General features: G+C 40.3%; 1 pseudogene; it reads right to left on the reverse strand.

Annotated features, from left to right (window-relative positions):
• Positions 1-25035, reverse strand: LOC134637867 (uncharacterized; annotated as a pseudogene).
• Positions 25036-25248: the final 213 nt, after the last annotated feature.

Here is a 25248-nt window from a genome sequence, read left to right on the forward strand (position 1 = left end):
CCAATACATGTGACAATTAAAGTGTAAGTAGCTGAAATAATTTTTAACAAACGGGTAAAAGAAGGAAAAAAAAAATCAAAACTGTTGCACTCAAAAAACCTATTGGACAGAGACAGCGTCTTGCAAGATGGCAAAAGAGCTTGTCTTCATTGTTGTTCGTCTTGTGTAAATGTCCAGAAAGCATGGGCCATGGACCGTCTGTGGAGACACAGGTAACAACACATTGGTCACTTAAATTATACAAGAAATTCACTAAAAATGGCAAAAACAGTTACCTAATTTGAAGTTTTCCACTCAAATTCAGTAAGCCGCTGGAGGAAAGTTGTGACATGAGGGTTAATGTGAACAACCTTTGGCTTCACAGTGGTCCCAGTCTTTCTGCTTGTCCCAACCTTGGAGGTACATATTGTTCCCTCTTCAGGGTTTATCCTTGCAAAAAACCTTAAAACATGCCATAATAAATAGTAACATACAGTAACATTGAGTTGTGATTTGAAATAATGAGTTACTTAGGGATAATTTATTCATCATCTATCACTATTAGCTAACTGTTCAAACATACCTCTGAATTAGTTCCAATGTTGCACACGCTGACTCCTGGTATTCCAGGTTCAATACATAGAATGAACCAAAGAAGACTGACATCGTATCAGCAAAGGTGTTCTCTTTGTCCAGCTCAACAATTACACGCCCCTCTGCACTCACCATCCAGCAGGTGGTGGTCATTGAACTTTGTCCTGTATGTATAGGGGCAACATGTTGTCATTATGCAACACAAAATAATTTCAATACTTCACTTCTTCACACTGTCTAGATAGTCATAAAGCAAATAGCTACGTACAGTTAATTATTAAACATAAGTCAGTTTTAACATATTAGAATTGTACATAATTGGGAATTATTCTGCACATTAAACACACCTAACAAAGAGTCAGCCCAATTAAATTACCGGAGATGAATCAACTGTATGGTTATTTTGGAGTTTATAGTTTGTGCTGCTGTTAAACTTTACAGTATTGACTTCAGTATTTCTGCTGTTGGTGTAGCTAGACTACCATGTTGATCAGTAATATGTAATATGAAATTTGATATTGTTACCTTGCTGGGTTCACTGAGACACATGTCCAACAACCTTGGTTTATAAAGGAAATTACAGAAATTTGAGCTACGAAAAAAGAGACTGGATACCTGTGTCCACGAAAAGCTCCTGTGCCAAACAGAAATTTTAATATGGTCTAATCAGCTCTATTTCATAAATGACTTCTTACCAAGCATAATCAGCCTTGGAGCGATTGGCAGGTTGCTCTCTGCTTCAAGGGACATCCTGGTAGATGTTTCCTGCCAGAAAAAGGACCAGGACATTTTATGTAACAAAAAACAAAACAAAAACAGGACAGCAAGCAACAGCATTAAACATAGAGCTGTATGAAAAAAAAGCTTACATCTGCTAAGACAAAGAGGGAGTCTTCATCTTCCTTGTAATACTTCATCATGAGAAGTATGGCTGCTGTGCCAACCTTGTTGTTGGTCAAAACTCCCTCATTTTGTATCTGCTGGATGAGTGTCCTTATACCAAGGTTCCATTTGAGCTTCTGGCTGGAGAAATAGTTAATAATCCTTCTGCCTTTGGTTATGAGGGCCTGACCTAAGCGCTCACTGATATCGATGCCTGTGAGTTTGTAAAAGTGGTTCAAAAAACCTTTCCGAGTAAACAAGAATGGCCACTGCTCCTGAATTTCAGCTACTGAAAGTGAGGAACAACTGTTGATAAGCTGCCGCTGAGAAATATATGTGAGGCACATGAAGTCATCCACATCAGGTCTCTCCACAGCTCCAGGTCCTTCTGAATTAAAAATTGTTAACAAGATGTGCTTCTTTTCCTCTAAAGAATCTGGTGTTTCCCCCTCAGGAAGTTCAACTGGCTGCCAATTTATACAACCATAGCTATCAACAAGGCATCTAACTTTTTTAGGTGAGGTTGCATTACTGTTGGGACTGCAGTCTTCCTCATTCCTGGTTCTCTTTTTTTGACGAAGTCTATGTGTTGTATTATCTCAATTAACATGTTCAACTCTAGATTTGATGCTTCTTAGTAGTGAATGATGTCCACAACCCAGTCTTTCTCCCTTTTCAGTAAAATCTGCAAATGTTTGAGGGTATCTGTTTACAATGATTTTAGCAACTTCTTCACAAGATGCACGTTTAGGGTTCCTGCAGTGAACTTGCATGGCCTCCACAACAATTCTAACCATACTTCTCCTGTCCTCTGGATGAGCTCTGTCTCCTCTTGTGATTGCATGCGACAGTCGGAGTGGAAATCTTTCCCAAGGAATCTGTAAGTGTGAGACCCAAGAGCTGGAGTAATGGTTGTACATAGTGGTGGACGTGGAGGAGGAGGAGTGAGGTGGATGGCTTGATGTTTCAGCTGATGCAGCAGGGCAAGGCTCCAGGGTAATGGTGTCATTCAGGTTCTCTGGTCTGTTGCCATCTAAACAAATAAATAAATAAAGATCATTGGAAAAGTTACCTTAAAAAGCTACTATGTCAACAAATATGTCCTCACTAAAAGATGAACCATTCAATTAGGATTGAGTAGTAACGGCAAGGCAGTTTTTGGGGACCTTGTCTGAAGATGAAAAGAAGCAATCCCAGGACTGCAAAAGAACTACAAACTCAAGGTCTTGCACTGAAAAGACCTTGAGTCAATATATTTTACAGTATTTCACAATTTCAAACCCTTAGTTGTACCACTACCAATGAAAGGTTAATGGTGTTAGATTTAGTGTCTACTTTTGTTTATGTTTTCCGTGTTAATTATCTACCAGACAATGTGAGCCCCAAAATGCTCTTCAATATTATACTGTCAAAGTACATGTGTAGTATGGTGAAGAGAAAAAAAAGCTAATCAGTGACATATGAGTCTATGAGTGACCTTCAAATCATAGACTCAAGTCTATGATTTGTACAGAACCAAAACCTCCTTTAAATGCAAGAAGTAGTTTACGTATTTGAATTGGTGTGAGAAAGGGTTTGAGATCGTCCGCCTCTACAAACACTTTTACTTTTTTGTTGTACACCAATAACGTCCGTCAGATGTTCTACAATGCAGATTATTTTCTCTCTGTCTAGTGTCGGCAGGAGGCTTGTAAGTTCCTCTTCAATTTCCATCCCTGAAAGAGAATTAAGAGGAAACTGAATGGTGTAGGGAGACAACAAAAAGGCCTGCCATGTTATAAAGTGGTGGTGGGTAATAATCCATCAGACTGTCAGCATTTACACAAACACTTCTTTCTGTAGGGCAACGCAAGCAGTGAAGTCCAAGGTCAATGAGGAGTACTGAGTGATGCAACTCGAGCACAAAGTACAATTCAGAATCGTTAACAAGTATAACAGCTATCTTCCCAAAAACCAAGCCATCATCAGTGTTATCTACAATGGAAACATAGCCTTTGACATACTTGGTACCTTTGTAGACAACTGCTGACACATCCAAAGTTTGCCACAGCTTCTTGAATGAGAGCGTTGTAAAGATGATGATTCTAATCTCTTGTTTCTCCAATCATTTGAACTATAGGTGGAAACATTTGGCCCACTGAGAGGTAGGACTGCAGTAACTGATGCCGTTCAGTCTTGCATAAGTTGATGAAGTTATGCAAGACTGAACTTGTACATGCTTTGAAATACGAGTGCTTGCTCTCAAACCTAAGGGTGCACAAACGAATGAGTGGTCCAAAGTGAAGGATAAGCACTGCATAATGTAACAAATAGTGATGTTTTGCTTTTAAAGCTTTGTCAGGAAACCTACTGTGTCTCAGATATATATAGTCCTCTATGAAAAAAGTTCTTGATTGATTTTGTCCACTTCTGCTTATGGAATATTAAATGAAGACAGTTTGTCAGACAGTATTGCAAGAACATCGTGCATTGCACAGCTGAGAAGATCCTGAAATTCCTCTATGATGCTCTGTATAGTGCTGGTTGGTAAGAGCATTTTAGCCTGCATTTTTAAATGACACAAAGCCAACTGTCTTCTAATAGACTAACTGTGTCCTGTCCTTGTATTATGGCAAATTCCCCAATTTCTTGTTGCCTTGACTGCTGAACTGTCTACTTATGTTTTCGAGAAATACGGATGGAAAATGATGTTCGGACACTGAAGTATTTAGAGCAATCTTCAAATGGACATAATACTTTTTTCCCCGTCTTTGATGTGAAATCTGAGATGGGCACAGAGTTGTAAAGTTTTGTGCAGCATACCCACATCCAGGAACTTGACAGCTGAGGTCACCAGTGAACTTATAAAACTCCTCCTCAGTGGTCTCCCTTCTTGTTCTGTGATTCCTAGGCATATGTGAATGAAAGGCAGAAAATGTTCTGAAAGTGGCAGGACAGTTCTCAGTTCCACAAGAAAGCCTATAGTTAGCTACATGTCTGTGGCTTTTAACATGCAAACTGAACAATATAAATTTGTGTGCACGGAAGCCACAAAATTTACAAATACACATAGTTGCAAAAAGTTCAATGACCAATTACCTTTCCTAAATGACATATGCAATGCAAAAAAAATAAATAAATAAAAAAATAAGAAAGAAAAATAAGAGTATTGTCAATAGAGACCAATTCCCAGTTTTTACATGATCAAAATTATTAACAAAAGGCTTCAATAAACAGAAAATGTGTGCTGACAAAAGACAAGAGAGCAGTGCACAAAAATGAAAAGATATTTGAGCTCGACGCTTTAATGCAGGGGTGCCCAATCCCAGTCCTCGAGAGCTACTGTCCTGCAGCTTTTAGATGCATCCCTACTCCAACACAGCTGAATCAAATGGTTTGATTGCCTCTTCAGCATGCCATCAAGTTTGGCAAATGCCTGATAACAAGCCATTCATTTGATTCAGGTGTGTCGGAACAAGGATCCATCTAAAAGCTGCAGGACGGTAGCTCTCGAGGACTGGGATTGGGCACCCCTGCTTTAATGGGTTTAGCCTGACTAAGTCAGCACTCCGCACCGTACAGTTAGTACAAGCACACCTGAAAACACTGACCAGCTAACAGCTTTAAGCATTTGGGCACAACCTCGGTAGTTCACCGATTCACCTGTTGCAAACGTCCAACTTTCTATCAAGTCTCATAAATCCATCGGCAGCTATTACCTAACTAGTCTTTTGAGTCTCCACATTCATAGATATTGATATTTTGTCTTAGCATTTGAATGAAAATAACCTGGCACGGTAGCTTAAAAGTCAAAACAAACAGTAATAAGAACGCATTTCTGACTTCTCTCGAATAAGTGAAAAAACACTTACCTTCAGACTGATTAGCTGGTGTCAATCCAACTTTAATGTTTCCCATGTCAGTCCGTTTTAGGGAAAAAGTGTTTAGTTGTTTCATTTACTTTTGAGATACTCCCTCATGGACGAGAAATTTGGAGTCTAGCAGAGTTGTCACGAATAGCATACGATCTTCAGATATAATCCAATCAACCGTGCATTTAACCTGACTGAACTCCATCCAGTTACCTCTGACTACTTCTAAGTTGCACATGTTAACGGTCCGTAAATTATCTCTGTTGTTCTTCCACCATCTCATCATCACTCTGAAAAGCTAAGAAAAGCAGATCAATATTTTCTTCTTGTTGTTATTTAATGGTGGTTGGCAACCAGCGAAAGGAGCATTAGCCACCTCGATCAATATCTTCTATCCGCCATTGTTGTTTTGGAAATGTGCGCCATACGTCACGTTGTACGTCAGGTAAAGGTGTGGTCTCGACTATTGCTCTCCCATTGAGATGTGTAACCAGTGCTACACACACCTGTCGCATAACACGCTTTAAAAACGTAACATTCGCTTTAATAACACAACCCAACGCGCTAAACATGAACAAACAAAAACACCCGCGTTACATTATCATGTATATCCAGGACATCTCTTCTGAACCAAGATGAAGTGGTGCTACAAGGAGACTGCATTTTATAGCAGTCTGGCCTGCCACAAAATGCACCGCTAAAAATACAGTTTCTGCTTGTCCCAGAATTTATTAAATTTGAGAGTGAAGTTGTAGGACTGATGCTGGTTAGTGGTGTAGGTTTCATGGATGTGACACCTGAACTTGTGTAAAATGACCACCAGAGCATATTCCGAGACTTCTGGTTAGTTCACTGTAGTTAGGCAGAGGTGTCTTAAAAGTACCACCTTATACAGAAAAAAAGTTCCAGTATAAAAAACAATAAGAAGAGAAAAAAGCTACACCCTGCTAAATGAAGTAACTTTTAAACATTACTCTAAATGTAACATATAGAAAGGAAATCAGTCTAAGTATATGTTACCTAGTAAGTATATTACTAATGCTTCTTGGGGACTACATTGGCCCCCGTTTTAGTATATAGAAGTATACTTGAAATGAACTTTTAGATGTACTTTTTGTTCACTATAACTGTACTAGCATAATGTCCTTTCCAGTCTATAAGAGTATACTTAAAATATACTCTACTCTAACACAATACTAAACTTACAAGTATACTATTGATTTACTTTTTAGTTTATATTTGGCTTACTTCTGGTTGAAACATAGTAATTAAAATCCAGTTGAAACATATTTTTCACATGCAACAAATCACTCCATTCCCCAGACAGTCAGATAGTAGTTCCAACTATCAGAAGGCTTCCTTTGCAGAGAACTACACTCATAGTTCACGTACCAGAATTATATTGCAAACAGGTGAGAAAATGATTTGAGAGTTGAGGTTTATTAACTATTAACCCTTTTCACTCACGGTTTAAACATTTTTTTTTATCCCACTTACTCTGTTCAGAAGGTAAAAGACATTACACAAGAATTTGTGACAAATTCTTGTTTAAAACATCAATTATTTGTTTCATAGTTGTTTTAATTTTACAGTTAAAGCATTGCAATGCTTGCTGGGTATTTCGTTGTACTTCTTAGTATACTTCAGTTATACTTCAAATACTTCAAATACTGTAGCTGCAACTTACTCAAGTTAAAAATGATGCTGTATATTGTAGTTTACATGTGATACTACTCTCACAATGAATTGCATTTTATGGTAATACACTCTGAATGAGGATTTAGGTAATTATTCTTAGATCTACAGTAGAAAACAACAGAAATCCCGATTGTGTAATAGTATAATCTCAGTAACATCACCAATTGTTACATTTGCTGTATTTTACAGCTGTTTCCATGAGTACGGTGAGTTACCGTAAAAATAATGTAATCTCGTGGAATTTTCCCACAATTACTTGCAAATTACAGTACTAAACTGCAAACATCCTTTAGAGTTTTTTACTGTTGGTTTTGCAGTACTAAGCTATGGAAATTACTGCAAAGGCTAACAGTGTAATGTAGCTTGAGAGGTTTAAAAGTCTTTAATGAAGACTGTGAATACTTATATACATGTTTTATTTTTGGGTTTTTTTATTTATAATTATTGCTAAAATATCAAGCAAACTTTTTTTACTTTGTCATTAAAAGTTATTACATTTAGAATCTTGAGATGAATTGAATCCATCTTGGAGTAAGGCTTTAGCATGACAAAATGTGGAACAAGTCAAATACTGTAAACACTTTCCGGATGCACTGTAAGTGGCTTTCTTGTTACAGTATCCCTTCGGTCCTTCCATCACTCATCTTGTTTCAGCAAATGTAAATAAAAAAGACCAAACGTGTATAATTTGTGGGGTTTTTAATGCCTTTGTTATAAAGACTCCTCTGTTTGCCACAATATTAACAAAGGATCCACACGGAGATTGAGACTACTATTCCACCCCAAACAGAAAAGTTAAGCTCTTTATTGAACAGTTCGTTGTACTACACTGTGCTTCAGAGGCTCAATAACCCCGCACAGGAACTCACTCATGTTAAAACATCTCTTTCCATCAAACAACAACTGTCAGTGCATTATCAGGAACAGTTAAGAGTCATGTAACAGTTTCCTCGCCTACATGTTCCCAAGGCATGATGGGAGATAACTAGCCACTCCCAACACGCCACAGTATTATAACATCATAGTTCTCAGTGGAGAACTATGATAAAGTGTAACTGGGTAGGTTATGCTCCCTGCTCTGTTTCTCCTCTCTCTCTCTCCTCCACTTGTTGTTGTTGTGCTGAGTGGTGGCTCACCTACAATTTCATTATTGGGCGGTGTCTCCCACAGCATAAAGTAATCTGGGCTTTGAGTCTCACTCAGTATTCCTTTGCCTTCTTCAGGGCAAGATTTATGCTCTCACCAGTTCGTGGGTTTAATCGAGATGGCCTGATTGTTTCTTACGACAGTCAGCTACATGCCTGTCCCTTTGATAATGTTCGCTTAAACAATTAGAAGTATGGTAAAGCTACAATCACACTGTTTATAGTTTTGCTGGCTATTCGTTTTCAGCTGTTGTGGAGGAAATGACAATATAACTGCCAGTAGATGTGATACAGCTTTCTTTTCCCATATGGAAAAGAAATAGTAAAAACTTATAAAAGACTTGCATAAGATGTGGCCTACTTCATATAGTGAATCATATAAGGCTTATATGATTTACTCATGAAAGTGGCCACTTTCTCATTACTTTCATATATTGTTTTAGTACGTATCCAAAACATACAAGTTTCATTTATATAATTTTTCAAGGGATCTTATATCTGTTTTCACTCTTGTATGCTTTTCATACAAGTTTCACACAAGACAGATACAAACTTTATAAGATTTATATATATCTTTTCCATATGGGTTACTTTGGTGAGTGGCTTTGGAGGCAGTGTGTTTATTGGGTTTAATTGTTCACATTCCAACCACACTTAAAATTAAGAGTGTATAACCTGCACTTCCACTATCACAGCGGCCTGTTATCAGAACTTCTGTTTTGTCTGTGTCTTTTACCTACGTTCTCTGGCCTGCGTGGTCTAGGCCAGCGGTCCCCAACCTTTTTTGCGCCACGGACCGGTTTATGCCCGACAATATTTTCACGGACCGGCCTTTAAGGTGTCGCGGATAAATACAACAAAATAAAACTAGTACCGGTACCGAAAAAAGAAGATTTATTCATAACACACGTGAAAAGACCCAGGAAAACCGAGTTAACGATAAAAACGATAACAAAATAACGCTGAAAACCGATAAAAACTCTAAAAACCATACATTTCACACCTGAGCCTCAACTCTCGCGGCCCGGTACCAAACGACTCACGGACCGGTACCGGTCCGAGGCCCGGGGGTTGGGGACCACTGGTCTAGGCTGTAAAGTTTGTCAATTTTGTTTGTCTCTCTTTATTATCCTGTCTACAGCATTTGCTTCCAGTGAACTTCCAAAAATGGATAAAACTTAAAGGGTTAGGGTTACAGGATCACAGAAACTGTTTTTTATCAATCTCCAATGGAAACCTAAAAAAAACACTATTCATTTTTGGCAGCAAAAATATATAGTGTAACAGTTTGGAAATAGATACCAAAGAAGCCGTACTACAAAATAAGTCAGCACTCCATAATGCTGATATTGTGGGGCATGTTCAGTGAAGAGCAGAGCTGCGTCTTATGTTCAGAAAGACCCTTGTGGACAAAGGTAACTCCAAGAAAGCTGGTACTCCTGGAAGTCCAATGGCAGGAGATCTGCTAAGGTGGTCTCACAAGGCCTACAGGGACAGTGAATGAAATGGGAGAAGATCAAAAGAGCAAAACTCAACTCCTAAATATAATAGAATAATACAAATAATACGTTAACGTCAGAATCTGAGCTTTAAAATGTGTGAACCACAGGCAATGACCAAGTGTCATCCTAGCCTAATCAATAAAACAGAGCTGTGGCGTATGGCTCTTTTTGGAACAGCTGAAAACCATGTCATGTCATTCTGAATTTTTTACCCATGAGTAAGTACTTAACACTAGAAGTCCCAGGCTTTTCTAACCCTCTGTCAGCCAAGTGGAAGCTAACTTGGCTAGTCTGTTAGCATCAATTCATATGTAAATTGGGTCATTACCTGAGAATTGTGGAGGGGAGTGGGGGTGTGTGAATGATTGCGGATTTCTAACTGCAAACTGCCTCTTTGTTTGTGTGTGGGGAGGGGGAACTGCTAAAAGCTGTGAACTTCATTTTGTGTTCGTCTTGATGCATTCTCAATCATCCAGGAAAATAAATCTCCAAAAGATTTATTGATAAAAACAGTACAAAAAAACCAAAAAATATTTCTACAAAAACAACCATTTGTACACATATTTACAGATAATAATAAAAAGTGAGTGAGTACATTTCAGTCACTCACAATCCTGGCACTGCCATGGTAGCTGTAGTCTGCATTTACCACATGTGTATCTGTAGCAGTGAACACATCGCACAGTGGCATGATTGTTCTTGCATTTGTGTTTGACCTGACACGTGGCTCTTTTTCCAGGGCTAGGTGTGGAGGGTTGTTCAGGAGCAACTGTTCTTTTCTTGCCTTCTTCCCAGCCATATGAGAGTTAGCCAACTCTCTTGCAAACTCCACCAGGAAGTCCACCCGTCTTTCCTGCGTCCCGGTGCATGCTTGATACAGCACATGTGCATTCAGTGCTGCCATGTCAATCATGTTATAGAACACGGCAACTGGCCAGCGCCGTGTTCCTCTGCGGACCGTGTACTCCCGCACCATCTGGTCCATCACATCCACGCCACACTTTGTGGTGTTGTAAAGGGTGACAGTGTTTGGCTTCCTTTTGGTGGTGTTATCAGTCTGAACCACGCTGTGCATGCTGCTAAGAATATAGACTGTCTTCTTCCGTTTGGCCGCATACGCCGTCAGCGTGGCAGCAGAGGTTGAAAACACCTAAGAAATAAGATAAATTGTTATTTCCATAGCACTTTTACACACAATGAAACACATAAACATAGAACCACAAAAGACCTGCAGCCTACCTGAGTGGTGAATTCATTGCGATTTGTGTATCTAGCGGATTGAGGAATTTCCCAGCGAATCTTGCTGACTGTGCCGAGGATGGTGGTTTTCCGTCTAAGAAGTTTTTGCGCAAGTGAAAGCGATGTGAAGAAATTGTCCGTGGTAACATTTCTGCCCTTGTCTAGGAATGGTTCCATCAGCCTCATCACTACATTTTCAGACAGTCTCTCCCCACTGGGACGATTGGGGTCCTTGCCAAGATATGGGAGGACATTGCAAATGTACTTGGATTTTAGGTCGCAGGCCACCCAAAACTTGATCCCAAACTTGTCAGGTTTACTTGCAATATACTGCAGGAAACAGCACCGAGTCTTTGATCTTGATCTTGATCAAAGATCTCGATCTTGCGGGGGGTTACTAGGGTTCCATCACTACGTGACTGCTGGTCAGCAAACCTGGGAAACCCACAGATCATTGGAACTATGCCGCGTAACCGCTTCCAAGACATCATGCAACACCTATGCTTTGATGACAGGTCCACCCGCAGTGATCGAGCAAAGACTGATAAGTTCGCTGCAGTTTCCAGTGTGTGGGGATCATTTGTCACCAACTGCATCACGTGCTACAACCCTGGTCTACATATCACCATTGATGAACAGCTCTTCCCATCAAAGACTCGGTGCTGTTTCCTGCAGTATATTGCAAGTAAACCTGACAGGTTTGGGATCAAGTTTTGGGTGGCCTGCGACCTAAAATCCAAGTACATTTGCAATGTCCTCCCATATCTTGGCAAGGACCCCAATCGTCCCAGTGGGGAGAGACTGTCTGAAAATGTAGTGATGAGGCTGATGGAACCATTCCTAGACAAGGGCAGAAATGTTACCACGGACAATTTCTTCACATCACTTTCACTTGCGCAAAAACTTCTTAGACGGAAAACCACCATCCTCGGCACAGTCAACAAGATTCGCCGGGAAATTCCTCAATCCGCTAGACACACAGATCGCAATGAATTCACCACTCAGGTAGGCTGCAGGTCTTTTGTGGTTCTATGTTTATGTGTTTCATTGTGTGTAAAAGTGCTATGGAAATAACAATTTATCTTATTTCTTAGGTATTTTCAACCACTGCTGCCACGCTGACGGCGTATGCGGCCAAACGGAAGAAGACAGTCTATATTCTTAGCAGCATGCACAGCGTGGTTCAGACTGATAACACCACCAAAAGGAAGCCAAACACTGTCACCCTTTACAACACCACAAAGTGTGGCGTGGATGTGATGGACCAGATGGTGCGGGAGTACACGGTCCGCAGAGGAACACGGCGCTGGCCAGTTGCCGTGTTCTATAACATGATTGACATGGCAGCACTGAATGCACATGTGCTGTATCAAGCATGCAACGGGACGCAGGAAAGACGGGTGGACTTCCTGGTGGAGTTTGCAAGAGAGTTGGCTAACTCTCATATGGCTGGGAAGAAGGCAAGAAAAGAACAGTTGCTTCGGACACAACCCTCCACACCTAGCCCTGGAAAAAGAGCCACGTGTCAGGTCAAACACAAATGCAAGAATAATCATGCCACTGTGCGATGTGTTCACTGCTACAGATACACATGTGGTAAATGGAGACTACAGATACCATAGCAGTGCCAGGATTGTGAGTGATTGCTGAAAATGTTGAAATGTACTCACTCACTTTTTATTGTTATTTGTAAATATGTGTACAAATGGTTGTTTTTTTATTTTTGTTTTTTTGTACTTTTTTATCAATAAATCTCAGCTACAAAGGAAATACACCCATGTGTGTTGATTTCTCCCTAAGGCAAACTGAAACACAAGTTTCCTTGTGGCTCAGGAAACTAACCACTCCCAAGTGGTTCAGCATGGCCCCACCTTATTTACATAACAAAAGCAGCTGTTCACAGGTGATTAAGGATATTAGCTAAAAGCCTACCAGCCATTTGGCTCGACGGTGGGTTTTATAGGTAGAAAAGCCAAATGGCTCTTCTCTGGGACTTCTAGTGTTAAAGAGCTTCTACTTGTCTGACAGTAAACACAACTCGTCGCACATTCAAGTGCTTTAGTGTGGAAATGTCAAGAAAAAAGAACAAAATGTGTTTTTTATTTTTCATAACTGTTGTGTTCTGGGATGTGCACTGTGAGGATTCATGACAGATCCCAAATGGCCATGGAAATGGAAACACTTTTACTAGTTTCGCTCCATCGCCTTTGTGTGCAAAAAGCATTGACACTGATTGAAAGAGTTACTCTCTTATTACAATTGTCTTACTAATGCAGGTTCATATAAAAAGCACGTTCATTATTATGAAGGAATTTGTTTGCCATGTTTAATGTAACATGTCTACAGAAGAAGACTTTCTTTGATAATTTTTGGACAGTAGCTTAGTTGAAAAAAGTTGAAGCCAGAAATGGAACAAGAACAGAACAGCTACCAGGGAGGAGGCAGCACACCTCCAAGCCCTCACACTGTCGTCTTGATGCATGCTCAATCATCCAGGTAAGTAAATCTCCAAAAGTTGATTCTGTTCATCTGGACGTAGCATTTTGTGGGAGAAACGTTTCGTCACTCATCCAAGTGGCTTCTTCAGTCTCAGCTGACTGCAGGTTTCCCTAATCTTCTAAACAGTACATTGCATAATGACTGATACCAGCCCAGTGAAGGAACAATGGGCTGGGAGGTCAGTTCCTTAATCTGGTTTCAGTCATTATGCAATGTACTGTTTATAAGATTGGGGAAACCTGCAGTCAGCTGAGACTGAAGAAGTCACTTGGATGAGTGACGAAACGTTTCTCCCACAAAACGCTACGTCCAGATGAACAGAATCAACTTTTGGAGGCTCACACTGTGTCATGCTTAGGGATTAGTGATGTGTCGGTCGCGAACGAAACGGCTCCTAGAGCCGACTCTTTGAAGTGAACGACGCGAGCCGGCTTTCTCTCACCCTCTCTCTCGCACTTATTTTCCGCTCTACTCCGCACGCGAGCCTTGTGCTTTGCGCTGGGAAGAGGAGGGAGGGGCGGTAGTCACACTCGCAGTAGCACAGGAACAGAGCGGGAGGGAGAGAGAGAGAAAGAGAGCCAGGGACAACGTCACATTAGGAAGGTATAGTGATCATCCACAACTATTTTCAGTTGCAGATGATAAAGGATTCAGAAAGTTTATTCATGCAGGCCCATATGACAGAGAATGTGCATCTTCCTTTTTTGTTTTTTCATATTTATATTTAATTGTGTTGTGGTTTGCAGTGTTTTGTGTTGCTTCACTTCAAATTTGTTTAAAAGGAAAAAGCTGAAAATTTAAATAGTTGAAAGTTGAAATGTAAATAGTTGGTTTTTGTATTATATGATTTATTTATTACATTTTATGTGGAGTGAAAAAATAAAAGTATATTTACGGTGGCCCCTAGAGACAAAGCACGTACAAACTCCAAAACACGTACAAACTCCGAAGCACGTACAAACTCCAAAACACGTACAAACTCCAAAACACGTACAAACTCCAAAACACGTAAAAACTCCAAAACACGTACGAAACACAACAGAAGTGCTCCAGGATGCTAGGGGCAGTGTTGAGTTTAGTGGCTACACAAGCCAGGAAGTACCAACGACTGGATTTGGTGTGTGGTAGTAACAGGTAAATGAACATTTTTTTAAATTATTTGAATATATATGAGTGCTTGTGTATAAATACACAAACAATACACATATGCTTTCAATTGTGTAATTTAAGTGATCTAGGTAGCTCTGTTTTGGAAGTTCAGTTAACGCTAGAAATGTGTTTTGGAATTTGTACATGCTTTATGGAGTTTGAACGTGCTTTGTCTCTAGGTGCCACCGTATATATTTATATATAAACATATATAAATAAAACCATGGTTTTTTTTACATTAGTAATTCCTTTTGTGCATAATTTTATATTGTTGTTAATAATAAATTAATTAAAGCAACAAAACAACCTGAAGAGCCGGTTGGGAGCCGAAAGAGCCGGATCTTTTTAGTGAGCCGAGCTGAAAGAGCCGGTTCTCTAAAAAGAGCCGGAAATCCCATCACTATTAAGGATGGAAAGTGATAAGAATTTAGCGATTCCAATGCTGTTATCATTATCACTTTTCAAATTGATTCCTTTGACTCATCTATTTTCTCCTCAATTCTCAGTGGGTTCTCATTGGCTCCGCTTTGAGAATTACCACCATAGCTAAGCAGCATATCAAAGTCATTACATTTGTGCAAACAAGTTGCATGTTGTGTGGTTAAATGTTTGTGCATATTGGAGGTATTTCCCCCCTTTTTGTTTTAATCAGTATAATACAGTACATTACTCCCAGGAGGAAGTAATTTGTCATGCTACTTGTTACTATTGCACTTGTCGGTAAGATGACCTGAAGCACATTGTCTCGTAATTACCTTTTAACAATATAAACCTATAAGCTACATTCTCAGACACCAACACAAATTCCTGCCCTAATGAGGACACAAATACGATCTTTGTCTTTGTGTTTAGGTATCAACATAAAGTTGACAGCACAAACCAAAGATGAAGTGATCACCACGGTAATTCAGGTAGAAATGGAGGGTATAAGGTTGAGATGAGATTAGTGGGTGACAACAAGAGGCTACAAGCTGCCGAGGAGGCACTAGCCAAAATGCTAAACACTACATTACTCGCCTTGAAATCATTAGCTATTATTTATCTCTAGCTGTCTTCCTCAGTGTGTCTTTGTCCTGTCTTCCTCTTTGGTTGCAGCAGATGGCCGATCCTCCCTGAGCCTGGTTCTGCTGGAGCTTTCTTCCTGTTAAAAGGGAGTTTTTCCTTCCCACTGTCACCAAAGTACTTGCTCCCATTTTATCGAGCATGCATCGGTGGTGACTTGTGTGTACTTGGTCCCAGAATGCATTTCGTCCAAAACGCAAACACGGCAATGGCGGAGGAGAGTGGCAAAAAGTTCTAAATATTACTCTTTCTGGGTCACAAAATAATCTTAAAAGATATTTTCAGGCGAGAATGTAGCTGTGTAAACTTCAAATAATTGCTTGATTTATCAAGACATCACATATTTAAAGACTCCGGAACGAAGATGTCATCAAGTACACTGCCGTTCCAATTGTAGAATGATCGCGCTGCGTTCTCGTGTTCTCACGTTCTCGGGAAGTCCATATTCCTGTGTGAACTTACGAAGTCTGGACTTGCGAGAATGCGAGTACGGACTTGTGTACTTGAGAACTGAGAAACGGCCAATGATCCCTACAGAGGTCAAAGGTCACCAGTAATATAGTAACTATAGTGTTCTCAAGTTAGACTGCAAGTTATTCACAGCTATTTTCTCACGCAGACTGAAAAAAGTTCTACCAGGCTATCCTCTAATGACTGGAAGGAAATATTAATTTTCAGGGGTCCCCAATTAATTCAGTGTAGTAAAGAAAATGTTGCTGGAAAATATCATTTAGGACTCCCACGACAAGGGGAAAATAAGAATACTCACTCAAAATGTTGGAGACAGTGCGGATCATCAGAAACTAATCACTATCATATATTTTGGGGATGCCCAAACCTGGATTTTTACTAGAGGGACATACACAAAACACTTAATACAGGATATAGACCTGTATTCCACTAGAGTTTGAAAACCTCTACCTAGTATTTGTGGCCTGAAACTGAGGAGAGATACAAAGGTGCTGCAAGCGCTTCTGGCTGCCAGTAAAAAGTGTATAATCAGAAAATGACAAAATTCAACACAGTTACAGTGTAAGATTGGTGTTGGATTGTACTGAGAGCATTTGAAAGGAAAAAACTGATATACTATCAGAGAAATTCTACCAAATTTGGAATGATTGGACTGAATTCTTAAACTCAATCAGAGCAGACTCTGTATGAGTTACTAAGGTTTCATATCGACCTTAGTAACTCATACAGAGTCTGTATGAGTCTCCATGGGAGACCATTCCATAGCAGTAGTGTGCCCAAGCTGGTGACTGGCATAAGGTGTAGGCTTTTGTGGCTTTGCATGGTTCTTCCACATGCTACTGAGGCCTCTGGCTGTTAAATGAATACATTGTTAAAATTGCCAATATGCCTTGTTTCTTCAGTTTTCAATCATCCAAGTTTTTCATGGGTGCAACCCACATTCTCAACTCTGCTGCTTAATCCATGAATGAATTTTCCTTATAAATGTGGCACAGTTTGAGAGCAAATAAACAGGGATTCCAACAGTACCTAGTTTATTGCCATGAAGCAGTGTCACTACAAAGAAATATTCAAACACAAATTTCTTTACTCTTTGTGCTATATTCACAAAGAAATACACAATAGCCAGGACAGCTAAAAAGACATAAAATTTAAGAAAAGACATCAGTACAAAAACATAAATCTGTTTTCAAGTGTCTGCTTTCAGTCTAGAGAGAACCATCCAACAGCTGCCTTCCTTGGTTAGTAATTTGAGCTGAGTGAACTGTTGTCACTTGTGCTGCTCACACACTGAAACACGCAGCTTTGTTCTGAGAGTCGCTACAATTTCCCAGTGTCACTTGAATTACAGTGTGAAGCAAATGGACTCTGCAACAGACTGGCAGAAGACTAATGATAGTTATCTCAGCACCCCTAAACGTGTATTTGTATGTGCTGATACTGATGTGTGAACTTCCTCTTGTTTGTCATGTTTGGATAGTCAATATGGGTTTATCTGGCTACTTGTGTAAAGCAGTAGCATGCGTGCCTCGTTAGTTGTGACACTTCTTTGGCAGAAAGATGCTGCAAAAAGCTCCCAGCTGTTACATCTAAAGGTGAAGCTATGGTGCTTTACAGAGTTACTGCAGAATATTTCATGGTTGAATAAAAGTATTCCTTTTTCCCCCACTCCTTTTGGACAGTATGGGAATATACAGTAGTTTATACCCAGACTGAACTAACCCACATTTGCCAGTTTACCATTACTGTTTCACAACAACAGCCATCTACAAAATTAAATTCAACACAACACACTTGTTGTTAGGATTTTCCATAATGAATAACAGTCTATTCCACCACAGCCCCAAGCATGTTCAGTTTGTAGCCAACCACAGAGCCTGATGCTGATCAGTTTATTCATTCTGTTTATGTCACCATAAAGAGCAGACTGTTAGAAACTCTCCAGCATTTCTTTTGACACACACTGACAACAGTTCTGTAGTAAAAATCAAGACCGAATATTACAGTTAGTTAGGTGTGGGTTCAAGGAGTAAAGCATTAGGCTTCCAGACAAAAGATCATCAATTCAGTCCACATTAATGCCTTTCTGAAATTACCATGTGCTTTCTTTTACTTCAAATACAGTAAATATATTTAATATAGTAAATATAGATTCAGGTCCTAGATTCAGGTGTTCAGTAAGTCCTTTCTTACCCTTCACAACTGTGTGTGCCACACACAATCAGGTTTCCAAGACTTCAGGGCATATTTCTTACAGATTGCCCTAACCTAATATTAACTCAACCTTAAACAAATACTTGCTTTATGTCTCTAAGCTGAGACAAGTGCGCGACCACAGAACAATTTATGTTGCTACAGCAATTCAAGTATTCAAACACACAGGCACAATCTGTGTGATTTTTTTTTTTTTTTTTGTGGGAGGGAAGAGATGTATTCTGAGGTATTAGTGGTCTTCTGTGTCTCAGCAGAAATAAGGTGATGCCAGGACATGTTCGGTTATTAGACAATTAACCTTTGCTGTGACCCTGACGACGAGGTAGGAGTGAAGTCACTGAGGTCCGATAACAGTTTTACAATTCTCGTAAGTTAGCAGAACATATGTGTGTATGTGTGTGTGCGTGTTTGTGTCATTTATCCTGTTCACTCAGTGTCGTGTTTGTGTGTGTGTATGTGTGTGTGTGTGTGCGCGCTTCTTCTTTCTCTTTTACAATTAACCTCTACTGAGACCCTGAAAATAATGCTGGCTGAACAGAAATTGAACTAAGCAGTAAAACAGGACCTGCTTGCAATAAAATGTTAAATGACTGAAAATTAGGTTAAAGTATTAAAGTTAAAGTGTTGCACCTGTCCAGATTGGATAGATGGAAAGAAAATTAGTCAATTCACACAAATTAGTTCATTTGCAACTGCATTCCATCCTATATACAACTTTAAAATTTATAAAGATCTGATGCTTCTGTGTACAGATGCAGTTATAAATGAAATTAAAAGTACCTCAAGACTTGAACAAGTATCAGTGATCTTCACAAGAGAAAAATGACACAGGCAAAGCACAAAGAGATGCAGAACAGAAATATTTATTCACCGATGCAAACATAAACCTGAGGTTTGCAGAACACTGAGGACCAGAGTCTAAGTTTGTAAGAGAAGAGAAAAATACGCCGAGCAGTCAGAGCCACAGTAAGGCTTCACTTAAATATACTGAAGCTTCTTTATTTTAAATGAAATCTGAAACAAATCAAGAGTAAAGATTTCACAAACAAACATAAATACTATAAACACAGTGTCCATCATATTAAACACATACTGCAAGAAAATGTCTCTGGAATATTAATGTATAAAGTGCTTTGAGTCCCCCGGGAGTGTAGAAAAGCATTATTTGAAAAGTCAGTCCATTTACTATATTGAAGAGTTTGGATAGGTTATTCCTGACATTCAGCTTTCCTCTGGTTTGTAGTCTGGAACTGAACCTGACTGGATGCTGATTTTACTAAAGCTATCTAACAAAGTAAATGGAGTGATTCTTATATAGCGCTTTTCTACTCTCCCAGAGTAAGCAAAGTGCTCTATACAACATGCCACATTCACTGTCTTCTATGCTTTGAAATGCTTTATAACTACCATTCACACTAACTATTGATGCATCAGAAAGCAACTTGGGCTTGAATACATATGAATATATGTAATATATATATATATAAATAAAAAATAAAGGTAAACTGAGTTTAGGGGATATTAAAAACCACAAAGGGTATGTTGCTACATTTGTTACAATTTGACTACATTATTTGTGAAATCAGAGCTGTTAAGGACATCTGAAATAAATCAATAGGTTGTATTTGCCAACTTTTAATTTGTCTTGCAACAGTAGTTGCAAGACAAATTAGTTTGACAAAAAATAATAACAACTTCAGCTACTGTGTGTGTGTGTGTGTGTGTGTGTGTGTGTGTGTGTGTGTGTATGTGACACTTGTGGCTCAGCTGCCACACTGGCATTTTCTGTGGAAACTGGGTCAGGGTGAGTGTGAGTTTAACACTTAAACACAGCAATAGCTTTTGACAGAATAATAATCTAACCACTTTGTCATGATGTAGGATAGGTTTACCATCATTATTCAAAAACTGGAATCATGGATAAATTATAACCTTTTTACCTTCAGCCAGCTTACATGCTTCAGTGAGTGCAACCAACTCAGTAGTGCTTGTATTAAGTATTAAGAAGGCGGAGGACCAGATTTTAAAACTTCATGCTGTGTGGCAAATGCATAGCCTACTTGATTTTGTCCAGTGGTTGGATAGTGAGATGCTGTCATACACAGTGGGCTATTCCTGCTGTAATAGCATTAAACTTTGCTGAAAAATAGGCTGCAGGTTATTGTCCTGTAGTAAATCAGTAGTCGTACATCCATTTTTCTCATCAACTGTCTGTGTCTGAAATGTCTGATGGGGTCAGGCAAAGGTGGGTGCAGACTAAGGAGGCAGTTTTAAGTCACAGGTTGTGGCATCACATGAGCGTAACTCTTTTCATTGAGCAATAGCACTCAGTTGAGTTTCCAAAGCAGTATAAATGTGCGATAGTTAAAGCACATTGCTAGAAATGTCAACGAGCGATTTGCCCTCAGCTCTGATCAAATGACCCAAAAAATTGACCTTTTGCTTTAGAAACTATCATTTTAGAAAGGCTGACCCATCATATACAAAGCCTTTAATAATCATGTCCCATCTTATGTTAATTAACTGTATCAACCAAATATAGCACTTTGCTCTGAGGCTGCTGGCTTACTTGTGGTTTCTAGTAGTGATGGTAAATTCGATTCTTTTTACTGAATCGAGTTTGAATGAGTCACTCACCAAAGTGAATCGGGTTTTTTGAGTCATTTGAGTCACTGAGTCAGTTGACCAGAGAGTGCAAAAAATTTACATTTTCACTCAAACTTAATTTTTTTCTCTTTTCATGTAAATCCTACTGCTAAGATGAATGATTGAAAAAGAAAAGCAACTATTTTTATAGAGCAAAAAAGAGCAAAAAAAAAAAGATTTCTAAAGGGAACATTTATTTTATTCATTTTTATTTATTTTATTAGTATTTTCCTCAAATGTGTCACATATATATTTTCTCATCTAAATGTCCACTGAGCTGTGTGCCAGGGGGCGGTAATGCTCCTTAACATTGGTTGCCAACCAAGAAGAAGAAGAAGAAGATGTGAGCCAGGAGGGAGGGGGTGAGTGAGTCCTGAGTGATTCGCTTACGCTGCGATTCAGCACAGGAAGGGAGGGGGTGAGTGAGTCCTGAGTGATTCGCTTATGCCGGGCTCACACTGTGCGATTTTTGGCCCATTTTGAGCCGATTTTTGAGTCGTGCGACCGTTTTGTCGATCGGCCCGATTTTGGCCTTCATCATGCGTCGTGCATCGTGTAGTATACGTGGGGCAACGAGAAGCGATTAACACCTCACGCCCAGCTCCCGATCATCAATCGCTTGGTCGTGAGGATTTCAAACCTGTTTGAAGTCCTCGCGACCGTCGTGAGGGTGTCACCGCAGCTTTTCACACTGCGCACGCGCAAACACAAATGTCAGTGAAAAAGACGGCGCAGCACGGCTGTGCAGCGTGTGATCTGGACACAAGCGATGGAGGCACAACTTGTAGAACTTTGGAAAGCTCATCCGAGCCTTTTCGATGTGGCCTCACAAAATTATCACGACCACAACAACCGTGAAAATAGTTGGATTTACATTGCTGCTCAATCACAGCTGCCTGATCAATGTTTTTCATTAGCAATTTAGCAAAGTTGATGGTGGTGGTGTGCGTGTCTGTGTGAGTGAAAGACAGAGAGGGAGAGAGAGCGACAGAATTTCTGTTATAACCTTCATTTTATGGAGGCACAGTGTGAGCACTCAGGTCGCATCAGAACATCGGGCCGTATAGTGTGAGACCCTGCATCGTGACCTATGAACTTCTAACCCCTGCGAGTCAATCGTACAGTTTGAGCAGGAGCTGAATCGCGCGACTGAAACAATCGCACAGTGTAAGCCCAGCATTACGCTACGATTCAGCACAGGAAAGGAGGGGGTGAGTAACTCAAATGTGCTGTTAGCATGTTAGCAGAGCGATGCTACTGTGAACTGAGGAGCTATTATCTTGATGTGAGTGTTCTACTCAGGGTTTTTTCTTCCAGTTCAGAGCAGAAATGTTTTTGTTAAGAAACTGGCTGTTGTTTTTTTCCACATAATTTTAATTATAAGCTAGATATATTTCTACTAATGATATTAGTTTGCTAATAGCAACAGGGATGAGTCAGTGAGTCAGTTGTGCTTGTGAATCATGATTCATGAGTCAGTAAAGTGATTCTCGAGTATTGAACGATTCATTCATGATTCGCGCATCACTAGTTTCTAGCGTATTTAAAAGTCTAAAGGAGGTGGATCCTTCAGCATTCAGGCACCTTTTCTGTGAAATCAGTTTCCAGTTTGGATTTGGAAAACACTCTCTTAAGCTTAAAACGTTCCTTTTTGATAAAGTGTATAGTTAGGGCTGCATCAGTAAGGATGAGAATTGATAAGAATTTATTGATTCAATTATCAGTTCCATTATCAATTCTCTTTAGCTCCACTTTGAGAGTCACCCCCACGTCTAAGCAGCATATCAAAGACATTCCAATCATGCAAATTAATTACATGGGTCAAATGTTTGTTCATGTTGGAGATATTTTCCCTCTTTGTTGTAATCAGTGTTGGGATTATTACTCAAAAAAGTAAAGTAAAAAAGTTAATACACAAACATCCATCCCTCCATCCATCCATTTTCTTCCACTTATCCGGGGCCGGGTCGCGGGGGCAGCAGCCCAGACCTCCCTCTCTCCAAGCTACCTCCTCCAGCTTATCCGGGGGAACACCAAGGCATTCCCAGGCCAGCCGAGAGATATAATCTCTCCAGTGTGTCCTGGGCCTCCTCGCCCAGGAGGTGCCCAGGGGGCAGATTCCCGAACCACCTCAACTGGCTCCTTTTGATGTGGAGGAGCAGCGGCTCTACTCTGAGGCCCTCCCGAATGGCCGAACTTCTCACCCTGTCTCTAAGGGAGAGGCCAGCCACCCTTCCATTTCCCATTTCCGCCGCTTGTATTCACAATCTCGTTTTTTCGGTCACTACCCACAGCTCATGACCATAGGTGAGGGTAGGGGTGTAGATCGACCGGTTAATTGAGAGCTTCACTTTTACATTCAGCTCTCTCTTCACCACAACAGACCGGTACAGAATCCGCATTAGGGGTGGGTTTTTATAATCGATTTATCGATTAAAATCGATTCTGGCTTGGATAACGTGAAATCGATTCATTAAAATCCTGAATCGATTTTTTAATATAAATTTATTTTGCCCGAAATGCCAGAATCTCAGGTGAAACCTCACAAAATTTCATCAACCACCAAACAGCTAAGACAGTAAATGAGAGCAGGTACACGGATTCTGCACAAAGATGTAAACACACAGCGCAGACCCTGACGGCATGGACACGGTCGGGGCTGAAAGGCGACAGCTCGCTGATTCTGATCTGTCAGCGGGTCCGCGCTTTGTGTTCACGCCGTTTTTGCACTGATTCTAAAGCTGTTAGTTTTATCTCTCTCCAAACAATATTGACCGAACCAGCAGCAAAAGAAGATCCAAACTGCGTTTTACATAAACATCGTCATGAATTCCCTCTGACTTTTCCTGTTTTGCTTCCACCACGATAAAAATCACACTTCATGCACAGCTCTCTCTCTCTCTCTGTACTTCAAGAACAGTTTCCCGTCTAAAAATCTGTTTTCTGCATTATTCGCTTGCTTGTTACGCACAAGTCTACCGTTGTTTACAGCACTGTCGGCCGCTGTTTTTTTCCAAAAAGAAAACCTAATTTCTGCCGTTCAATACTGAACAAATTTAAACTTTTTTAAATTATGCAAAATGCAAAACGCTTAGCCGTGTCTCTAATAAAACCTCTGTAACTTCAGAGGTAACGTTCATATGTTGATTAATGGTTTTCTTTCGTTTTTGATGTACTGCAGAATATTTTTATAAAATCCCAGGCCAGGAAAAATCACCTTCATGTTTTTCTGTGTTTTATCTTCAGCTACTTTGACACAAAGGCATCTGCTGTGACGCTCACACCTTTGATAAAGTCTTGTGTGTGTCAGCTTCCTTTTTATAGATACAAAAATATGTAAATGTACTGATCTGAATTAAAATATTTCTGACTGTCAAAATTTCCCAGATTCAAATCGAATTGAATCGAATTGAATTGAATCGAATCTAACTGAATCGAATCGTGGATCGAATCGATTCAGGACCTTGTGAATCGGAATCGAATCGATTCTAGAAATCAGTGACGATACCCAGCCCTAGTCCGCATCACTGCAGCCGCTGCACCAATCCGTCTGTCGATCTCCCTCTCCCTTTTCCCATCACTCATGAACAAGACTCAACAAAACTTAAACTCCTCCGCTTGGGGCAGGGTCTTGTCCCTGACCCGGAGTGGGCACTCCACCCTTTTCCGGCTGAGGACCATGGCCTCAGATTTGGAGGTGCTGATTCTTATTCCCACCACTTCACACTCGGCTGCGAACCGTTCCAAGGCGAGCTGGAGGCCATCACCTGATGAAGCCAACAGGACCACATCATCTGCGAAAAGCAGAGATGAGATCCTGAGACCACCAAAGTGAAAGCCTTCTGCCACTTGGCTATGCTTAGAAATTCTCTCCATAAAAATTATGAACAGAATCGGTGACAAAGGGCAACCCTGGCGGAACCCATCACCCACTAGGAATGAGTCCGACTTATTGCCGGCTATGCGGACCAAGCTCTTGCAACGGTCGTATAAGGACTGAATGGCCCATAGCAATGGGCCAGACACCCCATACTCCCGGAGCACCCCCCACAGGACACCTTGAGGGACACGGTCAAATGCCTTCTCCAAGTCCACAAAACACATGTAGACTGGTTGGGCAAACTCCCATGCGCCCTCGAGTATCCTCGAGAGGATAAAGAGCTGGTTCAGTGTTCCACGACCAGGACGAAAACCGCATTGTTCCTCCTGTATCCGAGGTTCGACTAACGGACGAACTCTCCTCTCCAGCACCCTGGCATAGACTTTCCCAGGGAGGCTGATGAGTGTGATTCCCCTGTAATTGGAACACACCCTCCG

This window comes from Pelmatolapia mariae, linkage group LG2, assembly GCF_036321145.2.
Source record: "Pelmatolapia mariae isolate MD_Pm_ZW linkage group LG2, Pm_UMD_F_2, whole genome shotgun sequence".
Taxonomy (NCBI): Eukaryota; Metazoa; Chordata; class Actinopteri; order Cichliformes; family Cichlidae; genus Pelmatolapia; species Pelmatolapia mariae.